Source organism: Protopterus annectens, chromosome 4.part1, assembly GCF_019279795.1.
Source record: "Protopterus annectens isolate FY-2018-M chromosome 4.part1, PAN1.0, whole genome shotgun sequence".
Classification (NCBI taxonomy): Eukaryota; Metazoa; Chordata; order Ceratodontiformes; family Protopteridae; genus Protopterus; species Protopterus annectens.
This window is the reverse complement of record NC_056734.1, coordinates 433,910,802-433,932,630: the sequence shown is the minus strand read 5'-3', so window position 1 is coordinate 433,932,630 and position 21,829 is coordinate 433,910,802. Positions and strand designations below refer to the sequence as shown.

The window sequence follows — 21,829 nt, the reverse complement described above, 5'->3', positions numbered from 1 at the left end:
ATTTAACCACATCATCTAACATTCTTTTAGGGTACCCTCTATCTATAAAAAGATTGTATATAACATCCAATTCATTAGTCATGAGATCCCAAGTGGAAGACATACGGGCTGCTATGATGCACTGCCCTTTTACTACATTTTTGAATATATAAGGTGGATGGCAACTACCAAATTGGATATAATCATTGGAAAACGTCTGTTTTCTATACAATTTGGAAGCAAACCCAACACCAACATTGCTGATATAAGTGTCTAAATATGCTATTCCTTCAATACCCGTTTGATGTGTAAATTCGAAAAATTCTGTGGTATTATTAATGTATGTAATGAATTCAGGAATAAGCTCACTCGGTCCCTTCCAGATGATGAATAGATCGTCCAAAAATCTAGAATATAAGGTTATATGCTTGTAATATTCACTGGGAAAGACAAATAAATTCTCCCACTCTAACATAACCAGGTTGGCAAATATGGGCGCACAAGATGCACCGATAGCGACCCCTCTGGTTTGTCTGAAAAATTCACCTTGGAACTGTATATAGTTATGATCTAATATTAGTCCCATCATATCTAATATGAGATTAATCCTTTCCCAACTCAATCCAGAATATTTACGCAAGCTGTTGCAAAAATATTCCAACCCTATGGATGTGGGAATGCAAGAAAAGAGGTCTTTAACATCAACAGTGATAAATGTAATGTCCTCTCCCCATACCTCAGGAGTTAGCTTGCTTAGAAAATCCCAAGTGTCTTTAATTAGGTGCGGGACATTAACATATATATGCTTGGTCCACTGATCTATAGTGACACCTAAACTGAATGTTTTTGATTTTGATCCAGAAATAATAGGTCTAAAGGGGGGTTTTTCCAAACATTTGTGTATCTTAGGTATTCCGACTATGTTTGCCATCCGGGGTACTCATTCCTAATAAAATTATACAACTCATTGTTAATGCAGTTGTCCAAAAGGTACTCTTCAATGGCCAAATCTATTCTTCTATATCCTATGTTAATTTGGTTGAGAGACACCTCCTCGTAGTTTCCTGAGTTAAACAAAATCTCATGTATTTCATTGTAGTACTGAAGGGTAATAATACCTCCGCCCTTATCGGGCTTCATGATCCTAATACTTTTGTTCAAAATGATTTCTTCTAAAGTTTTTCTCTCAGCTTCCATTAAATTGTCACAAAACTTTTGTTGGAGGTTTTTGTTGATCTTAATATTTTTGTATAACTCATATATTTCCCTGCATACCACTTTCTCATAAACTGCTACTTGTGGATTTGTAATGGGAATATACGAACTTTTCTTGGTAAGCCTCTGTTGATTCTCATAATATTCATTCTTTTTATCCTTAAATTGCACTGCCAAATTCAATCGACGACAAAATAATTTAATTTCTTTGATAGTGTCGAATAAATTGAAATGTACTGTGGGAATATACTTCGTTCCCTTGCTAAATAAAGTGAAGAATTCTTGTGTTATCTTAATATCCGTATAATTATACACCTTAAAGCCACTATATGTGTGTATCTTGGGTAGGGTTAAATCCGTTAATTCACTTCTTTCTTCTATTTTGAAATCCATAGACAACAACTCTGGACCACTTTCATGCATCTCTAAACCTACCCTGGCTATCTGTGAGTTGAATCCCAAAGTGCATATCTCACTACTACCATGGCTTAATATCTCCTTTGATGTGTCTTTGGGGCTGGATAAAATCTCCCCCCTTGAAAATTTGTATCCACGTTGTGTCTATGGTTTCTACCTCTCCCTATGTTATGATGTAGGTCAAAGGCGTTATCATCTTCACCTTTACGTTGTGGCCATATATACGCCCTTCCTATCTTATAATGTTCCGTATCCCTTTCAAACTTATTGACCTTCCTATTGAATACACTGTTAGCCCTATTGTTAACTATATAAAATTGTTTTGAATATAAGTCCTTCCACTGTCCAAAGTCACTATCATGTACGATTTCATCATTTAACACTTCAAGTTCATTAAATAATGCAATTTTTTCATTATTAAATTTCATAAGCATTTTCATATACATGCAACCAAAATTGTCAAACATTTTGTTAAACTCCTGCATCACAGAATTCTTATATACAATACCTAAAGGCAGTTTGAAAAAACGTAAACCCTTAGGTACTATTTGTGTTTTCATGCATTTGTCTAAATATATATTATATATTTTATATATATATATATATATATATATATATATATATATATATATATATATATACATATATTAATTATTTTGAATTCAACTTGAACAAACAATTGAGTTTTTGGCGCCAAAATTTTGGTTTATAAGGAGCTGTTAACTTTCAGTTAATTGGTTCTGAGGAAGTCTGTGTAAATAAGATGAAAGCGCTAAACCTGGATGTATCACTTGGATGTATAGAGATCTCAGTGCTGTACATTTTCTTTACGTTGTTTGTATCTTGGAATAAAGTGAGGCTGTTGGCACTTCGTTGTGTGTCACTCGTCTGTTCGAGCTAAGGGGAACTGTTGTCTGCATTTAGGATTGGTTGGTTTATCTTGTATTATTTCTGTGTTGCAACTCACATGGAATGTTATGATAAGTACATAACTTCTTTACGTGAAGTTGTTCAATCTTTCTGTTCATTCTTTACTGATGGGTAGCGTCCCAAGCGCCATCAATCTGTGGTGGTTCATGGGAGTATACTTCTCAGGACCGTGGATCCAAAGGAGGCCCTGTGCCTGGAGGCCTTGTCAACTTTGCAATGAGTGATAATGGTATGAGGTTTTGACCAAGTGGCTGCTGCACAAATGTTATCAATAGGAAGCCTGGCAGAAAAAACAGATGAAGTAGAAACTGCTCTGGTTGAGTGAGCTTTAATCTTGTGTTGCAAAGGCATATTGGCAGCAGAATAGGCAAATGTGATACAGTCAGATAACATTTATACAGAGTTGTTTTAGTCACTGGACTACCCTTCCTGGAGTCCAGGAATGAAACAAAAAGTTGGTCTGATTTCCTGAAATCTTTTGTTCTATCCAAATAAAATCTGAGTCGTCTGTTAACATCCAACTTGTGCAGCATATAGTCTACATTTTGTGAATGATTGGGGAAGAAGACTGGCAAATCAATAATCTGGTTAAGATTGGTTTCAGTGCAAACTTTGGGCAAAAAGAAGGGGTTTGTTCTAAGAGAGACTCTGTCAGTATGGAATATCAAATAAGGAGGTTTGATGGATAAAGCCTGAAGCTTGACACTCTGCGGGCAGAAGTAATAGCTACCAGAAAGATGGTCTTCCATGATAAAAATTTTAGGTCACAATAGGAAGCTGGTTCAAATGGTGGAAGAATTATCTGGATAAGCATAAAATTTAGATTCCATGGATAACAGTGAGATTTCACAGGTGGTCTAATATGAAAGGTCCCTTTGAGAAAGGCTTTGGATAACTTGTGAGACATAATATTCAATCCTTCAAATCCAAAATGAAAATTAGAAATAGCAGCCATTTGAACATGAACTGTTGCTGCTGTGGCTCCTTTGTTAAAAATCATAGTTAAGAACTCTAAAATGGAGCCTATAGAGGCTTGGTAAAGATCAATATTTTTAGAGGCCCATATAGAAAGTTTTTTCCATTTGCTAAGATATAGTTTCCTAGTAGAAGATTTATGAGAGGATAAAAGGATCTGTTTTGTCTCATTGGAGAGGTTATGGAGCCTGGCTGTGATGGGAACTGGATCAGCCAAGCTGTTAGCTTCAAGGAATGCAGAGAGGGATGAAAATCCCCAGATGAGTTCGTCAGAAGGTCTGGAACTGGGTCCAGAATCCAAGGATCCTCCAAAAGATGAAGTCGAAGGAAGGGGAACCAAATCTGATGAGGCCAATAAGGGGCTATTAGAATGATGGTTCTTTCAAGGGTTTTTGCTTTCTGTAAAACCTTGGGTATCAACGGGTTTGGTGGAAATTCATAGAGGAGACCCAGAGGCCAATTGTGTATGAGTGCATCCCTTTGGGCTTCTCCCAGAGGGGGAATCAGGGCAAAGTAGTTTCTGAATTTCGTGTTCATGTGACTGGCAAAAAGGTTGCAGCAAGGCTGGCCCCACCTGCAGAATATCTTGTCTGCTATTTCTTTCTTGAGGGACCACTCGTGGGGCAACAAGATGGCCCTGCTGAGCTTGTCTGCCATCATGTTGGATTTCCCTGGAATGTGCATTGCCAACAGAAAGAGCTTGTGGACACAGCCCACTGCCATACTCTGAGGACCTCTTGACAAAGGGAGTAAGACCTGGTTCCTCCTTGTTTGTTCAAATACCAGACCACCGATATGTTGTCTGTCTGAGTCACAATCATACCCAGAGGAAGAAAGTCCTTAAAGTACTGTAATGCCAGAAGTACCACTCTATCTCCAGGACATTGGTATGCAGATGTGTCTCTTGATCGGTCCATGTGCCTTGAGCTGTCTTTCCCTGAAAGTGCCCTCCACCCTATCAGGGAAGCGTCCGTGGTCACTTTGGCCACTGGAGGGGGTAGCATGAATGGGCATCCTATTGTAATAGGAAGTGAGGTCAGACACCACTAAAGGTCCTTTTTGCAGGAATTTGTGATCATTATCATGTGAGACATGGGAAGCTCTTGGTAAGACCATTGAGTGAACAACAGCCATTGTAGTATCCGCATGAGCATGCGAGCTAGTGGTATGGCTAGAATTGCTGCTGCCATCATTCCCAGTAATTTCAGAACTTCTGATGCTGGTGCTCTGTCTTTTGATATCAGAATGTTGACATGCTGATGAAGAAGAAAGACTCTTTCTATTGGAAGCCTTAGTGTGGTGGTGGTGGTGTCCAACTCTGTCCTGATAAAAACGATATACTGCGATGGCGACAAGGCAGATTTTTCTGAGTTGATTGTAATGCCTAGTTGATTGTAGAGTGACAGAGTGGACTCCCTAGCCTGAATGAGTTGATGCCTGGTGCTGGCGGTAAGGATCAAATCGCCTAGGTACGGAAACACCTGGAATCCTAGATGACTCAGGTGAGCCATGACCACTGCCATGCATTTGGTAAACACTCTGGGGGCTGTAGTGAGGCCAAAGGGCAGGGCTCAAAACTGATAATGATTGGCTCCCAGCCAGAAGTGCAAGTGATTCCTGGATGGCCTGGCCATTTTTATGTGGTAGCACACATCCTTGAGATCTATCGAACACATCTAATTGTCTTTCCCTAAGAAAGGAAGTATAGACTGAAGCGTGACCATCCAAAACTTCTCTTTCTTTACATATTGGTTCAGTCTGCTGAGGTCCAATATGGGTCTCCAGTTCCCCATCTTCTTTGGAACCAAAAAGAATCTTGAGTAAGTTCCAGATCCTGTCTGGTCTGCTGGGACTGGTTGGATGACTCTTTTTCTTAGCAACATTTGGATCTCTATTGTTCCCTGTAACTGGGTGGAACATCCAGGATTTTTCTTATGATTGGAGGCGGTATGGCAAATGGAATAAAGTATCCTCTGGAAATAATACTTTGTACCCAGCTGCCTTTTGTTATTTTGAGCCAGGCATCTGAGTACAAAGATAAGTGCCCTCTGACTGCCTCCAGAGCAGGACAGTCAGGCCTCCTCTCAGGAGTGCTGGTAGGGCTTCCCAGAGAAGTGATCTCTGTCACCCTGGTGTTATGGATCCCCTCTGCCATGAGGGCAGTGTCTTCCATTATTGCCCCCTCCTCTGCCCCACCACGTGTGCCCTAAAAGACTCCTTGGGCTTTTTGGAACCGCATTTTTCCTCCCCTTTGACCTTTAGGGTAGGGTCGGGTAGGGGGTGGAAAAATGGACCCCGACAGCAGACAGAGTCTTTCCATCCTGTTCACACCTGGTTAAGGTTTCCTTCACTTTTGGCCCAAAAAGGGATGAGCCATCAAAGGGAGTGTTCACGAAGGATGACTTGAAGGGCTCCATGAAGAAACACAAGTGCATCCAGGAATGTCTCCTAAGAGCAACTCCTGTACCCTGCTGCCCTACTCATTCCATCAGCTGCATAAGAGATGAGGTGCATGGATGAGTTGACAATACAACTGAGAGTAGTGAGCTGGGATGCAACTTTGTCGGAAGCTCCTGCAGCTACTGTACCCTGAAGAGTATTTCCTAGGTCCTTAAGGAGCTCTCTTTGCAACCTGGTAAAATGGGTTAAATAGTTTAACAAATGAAGAGCAAAGGTCACTGAACTAAACATGCACTTCTCATATCTATCCATAATCCTGGAGTCTCTGTTAGGAGGATGGATAGATGAGGAAGTCTCAGATATTAGAACCACAAGATAAAGAAGTAAAGATTACCACAATATGTTATATTTCCCATTAGGTTTTTCAGTACAAAATGGGGGGGGGGGGGGACTATTTATTAGACTTACAACTATGAAAACTTATTTTAAACATACTTTTGTCACATTTTAGTATTACGTATTTATTATACTATGAATTCATATTACATGTTTTTGTTATGATAGTAAAATTTAAAACAGCTTTGTAACATTATTTAATTAGATTGATAAAATTATTTGTATTTAAAGTGTTTGTGTTTTGTGAATATTTGATTATTACGGGGATGACAGGTCTCTTTAAGAATCAATTATTCAATTTTATAAGTGAGTATTTAATGCATTAACACAATGGCTCTTTGTTCTGATGAAGCTTTGTATCTTACAAAGTGAAAGCGTGCTCAACTTTGACTGTTTGTGATTTGTGGCAAGAACATTGTCTGCATTTTGTATACTTGGATTAAAAGTTATTCATTCATTTATTCATCCTGACTATGTGGTTTTGCTTCTATACTGCCTTGGAATTGTTGTGTTAAAGTCTCAGACATTTCCTTTTTTGTGGCTGCTGCCACTACCATGGCATCAACTGGGACACCTTTTGTTAAAAGTGTTTTGTCAAGGGGGGCAGAAGTGACTTTATTAGACCTCCTGGGGACAGGCTCCATAGTATCCAGAGCCTCCAATGCCCTTCATGACACCAGCTGCATCAGCTCATCGAAGGGAGGAGTCCCCCAAGAGGTAGAGGGCTGAGACCCCAAAGTCTTCAGGAGAACTGAATCATCCTCAGTAGGGCTTTTGGACTGCCAGTCACCCCTCTGCCTAAGGTTCTCAAGTATCTCAGTGAATGAGATATCCTCAAAGGGTGACTGTGGGGACCCTTCTGACTCATCTAAGTCAGTATCTGATGTTAGAGACTCCTGTGGGGAGTCTAGATGTTTCCTCTTACACAATCTCTTCCTGGGAACCTCATCAGTGGGAGCTTTGGGTGAGGTCTCGGAAGAGCAGGGGCCACCCAATTGGGCTACCTGAGGCTCTGGGTCTCTATGCTTGGTCAGGATGTGAGAGGCAGAAGCAGATACAGGCACTTTAGGGGAGGAGGAAGGCAGGCGTAAGGTCGAGGATGTCATAGGAAACATGACTTTCCTCATGGCATTGAAAGCACCTCTGCTCCGATGCGAGGGAGCTGACAGATCCAAAGAAGCCATTGACACCCCCAACACTGGAACAGTGGGCTCTGAGCCTGAGTTAGGAGCCGGGCTTGTCCAAGCCGAGGCCCCGAGAGGCAAAGTCAGAACTGACAAGTCAGTTTGACTGTCCTCCCCGGACCTGACCAGAGAGTGTCAGCTCCTAGAGTCCTCAATAGGCACAGAGGACATCAGAGTGCACGGAGCCAAAGACACTGGAGCAGGTGTCAGGTCCGATGGTTCCACTAACATCAGGTCTGCCTCCTCCGGCTCTGAAGGACCAGCATGGCTCGGAGGAGGAATAGTTAGAGTCAGCGCAAGGATCTTCGGCTCTGAAGCCATTTGGGTCAAAGCCAATAACATTTTTGCTAAGGCCGGTGCCAATAACAGCTTCTGCACCACATGATCCACATCCAGATCTGATAGGCTGATAGAAGATCGAGAGGAGCATACTGAAGGTGGTACTGACTGGAGAAGTGGACTCTTAGGCGCTTTGGATACCAGTTCTAAGACTGGGGACCGGCTCCGAAATGTAAAGACTGTCAGCTCCGATGGCAGTGGAGCTGAAGTTGAAGACTTTTTTGATTTTTTTGAGTCCAACGTCTTGGAAGACTTTGAGGACTTGCTGGATCCATCTTGGTCACTCAAAGCTTCCTGAAATGAAGGCTTCAATAACCATCTATCGATGAGTTTCCTCTTCCTTTCCTGCAGAACTCTTGAGAAGGAATGACAAATAGAGCAACTGTCTTGCAAATGCAGACCCCCTAGACAGTAACACAATTAGTGTGGCTGTCTGTAACAGACATCTTTTGGGCCACACTTTGGGTGCTTTTTAAACCCAGACTTGGGGTGCTTGTATTGGTCAGCCATTGAGAAAGATTGACTGTCACACAATACAAACTTGGCAGGAACTGACTACAAGAATCCTTAAAAAACAGGCTAAATTGCACACACACACACACACACACACACACACACACACACACACACACACACACACACACACACACACACACACACACACACACACACACACACACACACACACACACACACACACACACACACACACACAAATGCAAGGTCAATATATATATATATATATATATCTATATCTATATCTAAATATGACAGTAAAAGCCTTTGCTGTCACACAATTTTCTAACACACAAAAAGAACAGACTATGTAAAAAAGAAGATAGCTGCTAAGATAAGCTTTTTCCGGTTAGGGTTTGCCACAGTGGATCACCTGTCTGCTCATGATTGGCAGTGGAGTTTTAAGGTGTCGAGTTGCCAGCCCGATGCCCAACCTTCCACAGAAGGCACACACATGCACTCACACCTAGGGCCAATTTAGAGTGTCCGATCCACCTACAGCATGTCTTTGGGATGTGGGAGGTAACCAGAGCACCCGGAGGAAACCCATGCGACCACAGGGAGGACATGCAGACTCTGCACAGAAGGCACCCCAGCCGAGGATCGAACCAGAGAACCTCTTGGTGTGAGGCAGCAACGCTAACCGCTGCACTACCAAGGCCGCCCAGGATACACTCTAAATATGCTATAAAATATCTAAGACAGACAATTACTGTTCACACAACAAAAACTGTAACAGTAATTATAACATTAAGCCTTTCCTAAACAACTGAAGGCTAAGCTACTAAACAGAACAAACTCTATACACTAAATAATTTTTATATCAAACAATGTGACCAAAGTCACTGACTAGGCACTCTCTAACAACTAGCAAAAAGCTTTTAAACTAGGCCTAAAACAAGAGGCCACTAAAAGGCTTTATCACACACTGAGGGAAAGGAACTAAATAGGAGAAATACACACAATAAAGCTATAAGAGCTTTGTAAAACTATCTAAATACAACACTATCTAAATTTTAGACTAAAGAATTAGAAAAAACAGTTTACTGGCCCGAGCTAGATTCAGAACCTCCGATCTATTGCGGTGGCAAACTAGATCTGAGGTAACTTCAGGTGCATCATGGGATAGGGACTTGGCCTTGAGCTATTTGAAGACCTTGAGCTTTGCAACTGGCCGTATCAGAGCCAAGGGATCGATTCCAAACCCATCAGTAAAGAATGAATGGCGAGACTGAACAACTTCACATATATTATCTAATCTCATCTGAGTGCAAAAACCATACGAATAGTGGATGAAGGCAAATGAATCATCATCATCATTAAAGTCACTTAAATTATTTGAATTTATATTCTGTAACTGATTTTTACTAATGTTGAAAGTCTTGGCTTTTTTGACACAAGTCTCTCTGTTTTCTAAAATACAGTTGAAATGTCATGCTAAAGTCAACTCTCCTTTCATATTTAAATTGTTAATACATTTTAGCCAGTTCTATTACTAATTCTAGGATTCACTAAATGTAAGTTAATGTGCAAATTACATACTGGTATTCTAACATAGTGACATAGTAAATTAACTTTGTTATCACTATGTGACAGAAAGATCTAAGCTGTTGGAATGGGTCTACCTCAAAGGATCGAAATGTCACATCATCGAAGACCATATTATTGAGACAATAACACCGAATCCTGAAAACATTGAACACCCAGAACCATGAAACCTAAACCCAAGAAGTGGAATCACTTGGTCACCATGGTGAACCTTGTCCTTTTCCTACTGTAGTGTGATCTCAGAGTAGGAATATTTAGTCAGGGTGTGTGTGTGGGAGGTGAAGCCTCCCACTTTGGTGGGTTTTACTTGCTGCGTTGTTTTTGCTTTGTCCTGGTGGCCAAGTGGTTCACTTCCCGGGGTTAGGTTTTGTGGTTCAAGGTGTTCAGTGTTTTCAGGATTTAGCTATGTTGTCTTGATAATATGGTCTTTGACGATGTGGCGTTTCAATCCTTTGAAGTAGAGCTGTTGGAATACATGTGGTCTGCATTGCCTTTAATTGGAGATTGCTCATTTAAATGGCTTAGTTTGAAGTGAAGGTGACCAGCAAGAGGAAGTTCTGGAACCTGATTAAAAACTCAAAAAGATACGAATTCTCTCTGGATTTGTGTAAACTGTATGTGTAATCAGGATTTTTGTGATAGAGAAGCTGTTGCTTGAAGGATGCTGTAGATATTGCTATTAAATATTTGCTGTATGTATTCTTTATGGAAGGTAAAAAAACTTCAGTGTCAAGAAGACTGTTGCTGCTCCCTTCAAGGAACTGGTAATTGCCTACAAAAATAACCTTGTACATTATCTGAAGTGTGTAGCAAGCTTTAGTCTGCAGTGAGAATGCACATACTATTTCCAGCAAGCATTGTATGTTTGATCTAGACAAGATAAAATGGCTGTGATTACAGCTGCATTTGGGCATGTTTGTAGACCTGGAAATGTATACCATATTGAGAAGTTAACCAAGTATGATGTTTCAGATTTAATTAAGGATTGAGAGGTGACTAAAGAAATTTAAGAAGGCCCTTTTTCCATTTTAATAGTAGCTGTGGATGGTTCTAATGTTATTCTTTGCACTATATATTTAATTTTTGGTTACATTGTGATTTTAAAATATGCAGTTCTATGCTGAGCATACATCCAGTCTTGTAATGATGCATGGAATGTAATAGAACTATTGATTTAAGCCCTGGTTTAGTCCATGTCACAGTAAATATCTAAGCATAAGTATGTTCATATCATTCCAATTTGCATTCCACTGTGAAGTTATATTTGTAGCTGGGAATAATTAAAGGATATTGCTTTCCTTTTAAGAATATTTACAATCAGTCACAAAAACATGACATATGTAAATTCTTGCTGCATTAATGGTAATACTTTGAATAACTTGTAAATGGTAAAAGATTATCTGCAAGTACAGCTAATTTGATCAGGGTGCACTTGTGTTTATCATATTCCAGTATTAGGTCATAATTCCTGATTATGCTAAAGGTTCCACTGTTTGTACAAAAAACAGTGGTGTTAGTGGATATCCATGTTTTGTGTTTGTCTGTGTTGGTAAAGATCTAGAGCTATAGAAATCAATTTTATTGCAAGGAGAAATTATTTTGTATGAATTATATACAAGTTTGTTATTTTTTATTCTGTATATTTTCCCTTGCATTTTTGACAGCCATTAGCCCTTTTCCATTGGTCTTGAGGTCACTTGACATCCCCAACACATCTCATGTTAGAAGAGACTACACATGGAATTAGGAGAGAACTGAATATACAGGGTCATCATTAAAGCAGTAGTAGAGGTTGTTTGTTGGCCCTAACCTCTGTCTCCACTTTGGCAAGCTTACTGTGCATAACAACTCCCCTTGACTAACTAGTTTCAGGATCTGACTTCACCACCTCAGAATGGGACCTCCCACATTTTGGAGAAGATTCTCATTGCTCTCAGGCTGGAAAATAAATGGGAAACACTGCCTCTTGCACCATGTAGGTAATGACATAGAACTTGGGCCATTTTCTACTTATTCTGCCCTTTATTACCTGTTGTATGCACTGTTGTCACACTGAGAGTCTGCTACACCTTCTGTAGATGCGGATGCATTCCTGCTTACTCACATCTTGAATGTATAGCAAATATTTTTGCAAAGCCAAATACACTACCCTGGTTGCTAACACTAATGGCCATGCATTAATTCTTCTACAGGAGTTGATAGTGCTGTGACCAAACCACAACCCTGATATCAGGATGGGTGAACCGGTACCAATTGTTCACTCAGACAACTGCTTCTTTGAGGCCCAGACTACTATTTCATCTTTGGTTTCCTGAGTCAGAATCAGGGCTTTACCCCTCAGTTAGCATGCATTTTGTTGAATGTACTGTACATGGACAGGTATTTGAGTTATGGCTACATATCAAAAAACATAGTTCTTTGTGTCATGCTTTACTGACTCATGCTTGATCAACTCTTAACAATTTTGAATGCAAATTTCTCATCATAAAAGACTGCCTAAGATTATTGTGTGAAAACATAGATGTTAGGAATAAATGGCCACAAAATTATCCATGTAGTAGCTTTAGGCTTGCTTTTACAATTATTTGGATTCCGGTGTAATACAAGTCAACAAATATGTGGGCTTATTAACCGTCAATGTTTATATGTGTTGATAAAAATAAGTATTTGCTATCCTTCTATATCATGAAGTGGGCATTATATATAATTTGACAAAAATTGGAAATTTGAAATATCCAAGAGCATTCCATAAGAAGGTCCAGTTTACATTGTTGCCAAACTTCCATAAGTAGGTCTAGTTTACATTGTTGCCAAACTTCCATAAGTAGGTCTAGTTTACATTGTTGCCAAACTTCCATAAATAGGTCTAGTTTACATTGTTGCCAAACATTAATAAAAATGCCTTGCAGTACAAATTGACTAAACATAACGAGTCACTGCACTGACTCCAAAAATGTGATAGTCATCTAAGACATACGTCCAGACATGTCAGCAGCTGTTAGAAAATCCATTTATTTTTATTTATAAATTTATTAACCAGTTAAGTGTACTTGTTTGAAGACCCTTTTCAACCATTGCACAGGTTAAACAGCATATAAAACTTGAAACAGTGAACCAATAATAATTGTCATAAACATTTTCAAATAAAAAATAAGTGAAATATAAACATTGACAGCAATTGTACTATTAAGCAGTGAGGCATAGTCAAAAGAGATAAGTTTCCAGATAGTCATAGTAACAAGCAAAAAGGTATAATACACTTAGGGCAATTGCCAAGGTATACAGTAGTGTGGCCTATAAAAATACCAGTGATGATACAACTACAAGCATATAAAATAGTGAAACTTAACCGGGAGGTATAGTATTCTTAGAACAGTTGCAAAGGTATATAGCAGGACCTGTGAAATAACAGCTGACCCGGTAAGTTGTAGAAACTATGGATACAGTGATTTAAATATATGATCTTGGGTAAGGACAAGCTACCGATACATGATTATCAAATCAGTGGCATTCTAAGATTTTCTTGATGAACTTTGTAAATGACTTCTTAAAATCCTTGAGGGTGGAGGTAATAATGATAATATTATAATTATTATAATGTAATAGTCCCATTAACAGAGAAAGACATAAGTGTTTTCATTTCTTCATCTGATTTTAAATGAATTTTCTGTACCTGCTTTAGCTAAGGTCTTCAAGATATATTAATAATTCCAGTACATGGTTGCACTGCTGTTTGTTGTTTAAGTGGTTTAACTGCTGTTATTATATCCTAGTTTCATTCTTATGTACTGCGCATATGTAAGGCTAGTTCAAGACGTGTCTGCATCGAGGCAGTTCCAGGTCATTCAGCTCAGAAGTTAAGGGTCTAATTATTTTTCCCTCCCATCTACCCTATAGTAGTTGTTATTAAATCCAGCATATCAGTTGTTGCCCGCCCCTTATGATAACTTGACAACATAATTCTCTGCCTCTCCCTGTTTATTGACTGTTGACAATAAGCACACAAGTATCATTTTGCAAAGCCTCTCCCCTTAAACTGCTCACCAGGCTAAAAGACCTTTGATAAAATTGCTTAATACTGAGTATACTGATACTGCTTGAACTGATTTAGTATCAAATTAGTATTTTTTTTTATTATAATTAGTTTACTGGTTTTATCTGGTGGCAGAAGGTCTCCAGGCTAGTTATTTTGTACTGAAATTTAAGTGCTCGGTATTAAGTCCACCCAAACATTATTCTAAAACCAAACTCAAAGCAATTATTCATTTATTTATTTGTTTTGGCATTTGTTTACCGGGAAAGTCCGACTGGGTATGAACCCATTTTCAGTGGAGGCCTGGGGAGAAAAGCTCCACATTACACATTAAATAGAATTTAAAAAAATGAACAATGATTACAAATATTAAGACAATAACAAAGTAGTACAATTTGTAAATACAATAAAAGAAATATAAGGCAAGCAATAAAGCTGACCATACATTATATAGAAGATAGAAGAGAGTTCCTAATATGCATGTTACACAATGATTCATGAAAAATATATAACAGAATAAGTCATAGGTTGTAAAAGCCATATACATATGGTTATAGTTACCCCTACCTCCAGAGTCATTCCTATCTGTATCATGGACCGAAACTTCCCCACAACTTTTCTTGCCAGCCTGATTGAGATGGGTATCTTGAGACAGTGTAATAATTTGTCTCATGCTATCTGATAACCACCTGTTACTTAAATAACATAACACAATGTGTGAGAGCTGTACATATATAATATCCTTGGAGGCAAAAATCTTATACACAGTAAATTCAGACACCAGAATCATTAGCAGTACACCACACATCACAATACACATGATCAATCATATGCTGACTTTCTAAAGATTAATTTGACTACACCTCAAAGACTTACAAAACACAACACAGGCACAAAGCACTTTCAGCAATAAGCCTACTTCCTCATGTAGAACATGGAGTCCCCAAATTCACAGATGCTGTGCTCTTAGGGCAGGCATTGACCTAAGCAAACATTCTTGCTATAGGTGACTCCATTTTAAGCAAGCATTCTTTCTATAGATGACTCCATTGTAAGACATACAGATGTGCCTCTTACCACACTGAGCAAGGAAAACGTGTTGGTTAGCTGCTTGCCTGGTGCCGGGATATGGCAGATGATGCATAGACTCAAGTCCTTGAACAACAACTATCAGTATGATTCTATCATAGTTTATGCAGGTGTCAGTGACTTGAGGTGTACCTCCCTGGATTATGTGAAGAGAGACATGATGGAGCTCACAGACTATGTGTCTAAGACAGATATGAGCCTAGCATTGAGCAGAATTCTACCTTCTCCATGGATTTTGCCATGATATGAGCAAAAAAATAATTGACTTCAATAATTGGCTTGTTTTGGGGGTCATTCAAAGGGGGTCCAATATCTGTCAGCTTGAGAGGATATGCTTGAACAGACTACACTGCTTCAGGGCTTGCATCTAGGATCTTGATTATTGGCAAAGACATTGTCCACCCCCATGGTGCCTTTTTTAGGCAATGCCAACCTGATAAACCTACCAGCATAAAGAAACAAGCAAAGGAAAATATGCAGGTGTTACTGATCAATGCTAGGAGTGTGAACAAGAGACTCCACTCCCTACAAGGCCTTCTCACCCTGGAAGGCATTGACATCTGTGTAGTGATTGAGACATGGTTTAAAATAGTGGAAAGTACTCCGGCTGTGCAGGGCTATAAAGTCTTCTTCATGCTTAGACCATCTACTGCACAGAAGAGGAAAAAGGTGAATATGTCTCAGTCGTCATACAGAAGATACTCACATTAAGGCTGTTAAAGCAGCATGATGCACCAGAGCTTCTTCATGTCCAAGTAACAATCAGAAAGATCCCGTACCATATATTAGCTAGCCATAGAACTCTCTCTATGACAACAAAAGCTACAATGCCTATCTACAGCAACTAGAATGAGTCAGTATTAAACCCAGTACCATTTATTAGGAGATCTAAACTATCCAACTATAGACTGTGAAACCTACACCACCACTAGTGCACAAACACAAAGATTCTTGGACTTTGTCAATGTAAATGTCCTGGAACAATTAGAGTACCCACTAAGGGGTATGACATCTTGGATCTTGTCCTTACTAATGTGGGAGCATCTTATACCATCCCTTGAGTATTTTCATCACTTGTTAGATGTGACTATAAAGCAGTCTCTTTTGAAATAAAACTGAAACCAGAGACCTCTTCTGCCCAAGATACCTTTAGAAATTTCTTTAAGGCTAACTACCTACTTCTGTTACATTGGCAAGCTTCAAATCCCCACTAAACTCCGTTAACTCCACTGACTATGCAGAAATGTACACTATCACACTATATCAGCATGTACAGTAAATAACTGCACTGATGCAGCTGTACCCAATAAGAACAAGTGCAAGGAAAACCCAAGAAACAAACCAACATGGTGGAACCATAATGTCAACAAGTTTTGTAATAAAAGGAAAAGAATTTTGCCTAAAAGTAAGAAGAGTAATTCCCAGAATGTTAGAGCCCTTGTCTCTGAAATAAACAAACAACTCAGGAAAATTCCACCAATGCCAAATGTAAGGCCAAAATAGCTACCTATGCCAAAGACAATCACAAGGCATTGTTTAATTATGTTTGTAATCTCAAAAGCACAAGGCAACAATGTGCTGAGCTAATTGTGAATGATGTTATCTACACTAAAGCTGAAGCTATAGTAAATCTACTGGCTGATAAATCCAGCTTTAACTTTACTCCGCCCCTCCCCCTCCCAATTTGTTCCTTAAGATATACCTGAAACTGGCTCGCCTCCAGCTATCACACAAGACCAAGTTCTAAAAGTGCTATAAAAAACTAAAAAAACAAAAAAAAACAAAAAACAAACAAAAAAAAGAAACAGTATCCCTGGATGCATCTTAAATAGCATGAAGCATGATTTACCATCACCTCTAACAACACACTTCAGTCTCAGTCTCCAGACAGGTTTTATACCAAGTGAATAGAGAAGGCCTACAGTCATCCCCCACATAAGGGAGGACCTTCCACCAACCCAGGCATTTAGAGACCCATAAGTTTGACTGGCATCATATGCAAAGCCATAGAAAGACTTATCACGGAATTGATCAATCAGGAAATAAGGAACCTCCAAAAACTGGACCCATTCTCAGTCTGGATTTACTCAACCTGGTGGATTTTTTTGAAATTGTCACCAAAGCAATAGATGAAGGCAAAACAGGACACACCACATACCTAGACCTGGCCAAAGCTTTTGACATAATTCCCCACTCAGGCATAGTAGAAAAACTAAATTAACTGGTAATAACTCTCTACATCACCTGTTAGATTGCTAACTGGCTCACAAATAGGATCCAGAAAATCAAAACAGAAGTTACCTCCACAAAGACACCAGTCACCAGTGGAGTCACCCAGGGTTCTGTGTTGGGACCTCTTCTATTTGGCATCTACTTTTCTGAAGTAAAAGTGAATGCCAAAGGATTCTGGCTGACTAAGTTTGGAGATGAATGCAAGCTAGGAGTAGTTACTGAATCCTCAAATGACTTAGCTATCCTGCAGGAAGATTTGTCTCAAATAAATAACCAGAGCCAAAATCATGGACTGAAAGTAAATGCCAAAAAATGCATTATTGTATACTTTGGGAAGTCATCTACCCCAGAGACCTACCACATTGACAATACGCCCCTAAAAGTTGACCCAGTCATTTGAGATTTCGGAACTTATGTGGATAGTGACTTAACATTTGACCAACATGTGTCTATTGTTGTAAGAATGTCTTTCTATATTGCACAGCTTATAAGCAAAGCAATTGTGTCTAGATCTAGGGATGTCTTTGTCCTCCTCTATTCAGCCCTCATTAGGCCAATCATTGAATATAATGCCCCTTTGGCATGTATCTGTCCGGATATATGCAACAACTGGAACACCCACAGATATACTTTACTAAAAGGATACAAGGCCTAAACAACATGTCCTACATGGACTGAGTCAAAGCCCTGTCACTATACTTGGCATCCTACAGACTACTAAGGGGTGGCTAGTCCGGTATACAAGGCATCCCCTGATTCATTACAGATGGAGTTACTGCTCATTAGCAAGTCAGATGGCATCAGAAACACTTGGTCTAGGGATCTAAATCCCTCCCACAACATCTACAGAATGGTTTGAAGTGATAAGTGTATCTCACATAGGATACTGCTGCTGTGGAACAGACTCCCCATCCACATAAAAGAACGTTCATTCCTGTCAATATTCAACAGCAACTTGGATCTATGAGTGGGAAACAGAAAATGTATCCCAAGGACTATACCCATGTACTACTAATGGACAGATAAACTCTTAAATGCTGTATCCCTAGCATGGATCCCCTCAAATTATCGGGTCTATATTATATATTCGAAGTTTCAAAACTTCAAATCCCATATGTTCAACAATATATGATCGAAGTTTGAAACTTAGAATATATAATAAAACAAAAAAAAAACTTACCTTAACGGTGCAGGAAGGGGGACAAGCCCCCTGAACCCTCCACACCTACCCTACTTAAATATACCAACTCCGAGATCGCACTTCAGTGCAGAAAAGGGAAATTCTCCCATTCTGCACTGAATGGCGCCATTACATTTGACCTTCGTACGCTTGAAATTTTGATCATGTGGTGTCAACCATATGCCATTCGAAATTTCAAGCGTTCGTGGTTCTAATAGGAACCCAAATTATCTATGGTATGATTCCAGTTTTTCTTGTTAGGGGTAATATAAAATTACTGACCATGGAATGGATAAGGCCAATATATAACCAAATAGGATAGGTTATTTCAAGCACAAAATGGGAAACTGGCTAGGCTTAAAATGGCCTGCAAGGGCAGTTAGCCTTGTACTTTTCTATGAACCTATGGAGGCTAACATAACCTGCTGTGGTATTCTGTTCCAGTTTTGTGGATCAAGTTTTGAAAAGGATTTTCGGCCATTTATAGCTTGTAAGGTGGTCTATCAAATAGGTTGTCATCTACATTTCTGAGCATGTATGTTGAGTTTCTGTATAGCAGGAATTGCTAAAGTGGAGAGCAGTAGCATTCATTTAGTAGTATGACTGTTCGAATGTTAAGAAATAGCTCAAGTCTCTACTGGGGACAATTCACATTTTCTTATAATAAGTCAGTGATCCTCCTATAAAGGGCTTAGTTTAAAAGAAACATATACATTTATTTTCAGTCTTTTGTTGGATTTGTAAATTTTGTGAGGACTGTAAGGCTACAACCAATTTGAGCAGTAGGACCTTGACTGCAATGGCTCACCTTTCTTCTCTAGTTAGAAGGTATGGTATGTTGCAGGCAAATTTCAGCTGAGTGATTACTATTCATGACTGGAATTCAACATGAGGTAGATTGATAAAATATGATTCAGCATTATGCCTAGGTATTTCTGTTGTGGAGCAAATGGTAGGGGTAAGGGAAAAAGATCTGAAGTGAGAGATGTTAATCTTATTTTAGTCGCAAAAAACATCACTACAGAGTTATTAGTATTTAATGTTAGTGTATTATTCTGCATACATTTCCAGGGTAGAACAGTCATTTTGCAATGATTCAGAAAGTTGTCTTTAAGATGAAGAAGCTGTGGAGATAACCTCTACATAAAGAATGATATTCAAGTTAGGCAGTTCCCAAGAAATATCATTAATACATAATGAGAATAGCAAAGGGCCAAGTACAGATCCTTGTGGAATGCCTTTAGAATTGGGCATATGGATTGTGTTGCTATCATCAGCAGTAATGCTGAATGTTCTATTTTGTAGAAGATTTTTAAGCCAGTCACACACTTCATTTGAAAAATGGCACTTCTTTAGTTTGCCTAAGAAAATATTATGTTCAACACAATCAAAAGCCCTTTTTGGGTGTATAAACATAGCACTTGTAAGCTTGCCATTTCTAAAATTCTTGCAGATGGTATTAATGACTAGGTAGATGGCATTGATGGTACTATATCTGAGTATAAAGCAATGCTACTTTTGTCTTTGAGAATGTCATATTTAGAAATGTAGAGCTGAATTTGTCTATATTTTTTTGAAATAATTTGGGTATTTGGTTTAGGCTGACTATCAGTTGATAGTCCTTGGCAGATTTGAGGATGTAACCTTTGGTAGTGGAAATAGTCCTAGCTAGCCGGAAGAGTTGAGGGACAGATTTCGAACATAAAGATAAATTAAACCTAGCGGATCAGTGGGGCAGCTAATTGTTGATTTCCTAATTTAAGTAACAGCTAGCATGTTGCATAAAAGGCAGATTTAAGGTTGGAAGACATTTTCCTGAGTTCCTGTTTTACTTCTTTTTTTGTAATGACCTTGAAGTAAAAATGATGGTGGTCAAGATATTCATGTAAAGATTCTGTTGGTATTGGAAAGGTGACATTGTTGAATCACATTTGTTTGCCTTGTGGAGGATTTTTTTTTTATGTTGCATTTTATTTCCTGAATGGTCTCAGAATGCATGTCCTCCATGTTGTTCTTAGTTCTAAGATTTTGTAATTGAATATTCTAGAATTGCATAGGATTATGTAAGTGAATTTGCTGAAAGTTGCTGCATACATCTAATTTTGCTTTATTAGAGGTAATTCTGTTATCTAAGGCTAAGAAAGTGCTGTTTTTAGTCTGTGTTGTCAGGGTGCTGTTTCAATTATTTTCATGATGCGGCTCTAATTGTTAGGAGCGGAACAATCTGTGGGGTGACTTAGGGTACTTTGTAAGCCTTAAGTATTCTAGGTTTTAGTGTGTATAACGTATTCTAAATGGTGAGTAATGTGTTAATAAATATGGAAAGAGCTTCATCTTGGCAAATGGAAGCATATAGTGAAGTCCAATCAATATGTAAGTGCTCCTGTATGAAAGCATCTTTAGTGCCTTTTGAGGCTGTTCTGATAGATGTGTAACTAGGAGGAAGTTTGGGCTTACTGAGTTTCCAAGAGATAAGGTTTGGGCAATGGTTAATGAAGGAATTAGGGAGAACTTCTGAAAAAAACATTTATCAGGAAAGTTTGTAAGAGCAGTATCTAGGAGAGTGGATTTGTTGGTGGGAATGTGCAGCTGAGTCTTTTAACCCAGCTGTGTTAGTTTCCTATGTTTGTGTTTTGTCAGGTCCAAGAAGTCCAGGTTGATGTCTCCCAATATGAAAACCTGATTGTGTTTCATAGTAGCAATATATATTTTGCTGTGCCCAGAAAGAGTAGTCTGGATGTGAGTCCAGCTGGGTTCTGTAAAAGTTTTGGCAGTAATGGCTATGGATCAACTTGGTGAGTAAATTGCTGTGTGTCTTGGCTTAGGTGAGTACTCCCCCTCCTGTTCTGGGTCCTAATTCTGTTATCAATAACAGTACTGTAGTTTTGAGTAAGAAAGATTCTGTGGTGCCTTGGGCTTTGGGGTTGTATATCTGTAACCAAGACTGTGTGGCCATTGGTTGGTTATGCTGCACATGTACAGTGTTGCAAATGCCACATGTTGAGGTTTGGGATTTAACAGAATATCCCCAGAAAATAAGAGTGGTACATTATAAGCACAATAATAAGCTTCATCACAAACATAATTGGGGAATACTGGACCTTCCAGAGCAGCAAAAGGCACAGGCCTGTGGAAATGCACTGTGACACATCACACTTATGGGCAACCTGTTACTTCTAAGCAATGCTTGATATGTTAGACATTGTTGCTAATATTTGATGAAGCTAGTATAGTATACATACCAAGTACTGTTGCAATGTTAAGTAATGGTGGAGGCCAACATTCTTTGTTGCTATATTGCACTATATGGGGAGAAATTTAGTATTGTAACTGGCTTATAACATAGCTAGTACAATATAGTCATAAAAATCAAATGATTTTTATTGAATGATAATT

The 21,829-nt window shown here is 39.0% G+C and overlaps 1 protein-coding gene across 1 annotated transcript in view; it reads left to right on the top strand.

The window, feature by feature from the left end:
• LOC122801219 (guanylate cyclase soluble subunit beta-2-like) overlaps positions 1 to 21,829 on the top strand; it is a 475,593-nt gene that overhangs the window by 406,355 nt on the left and 47,409 nt on the right. The gene's annotated exons all lie outside the window — the stretch shown is intronic.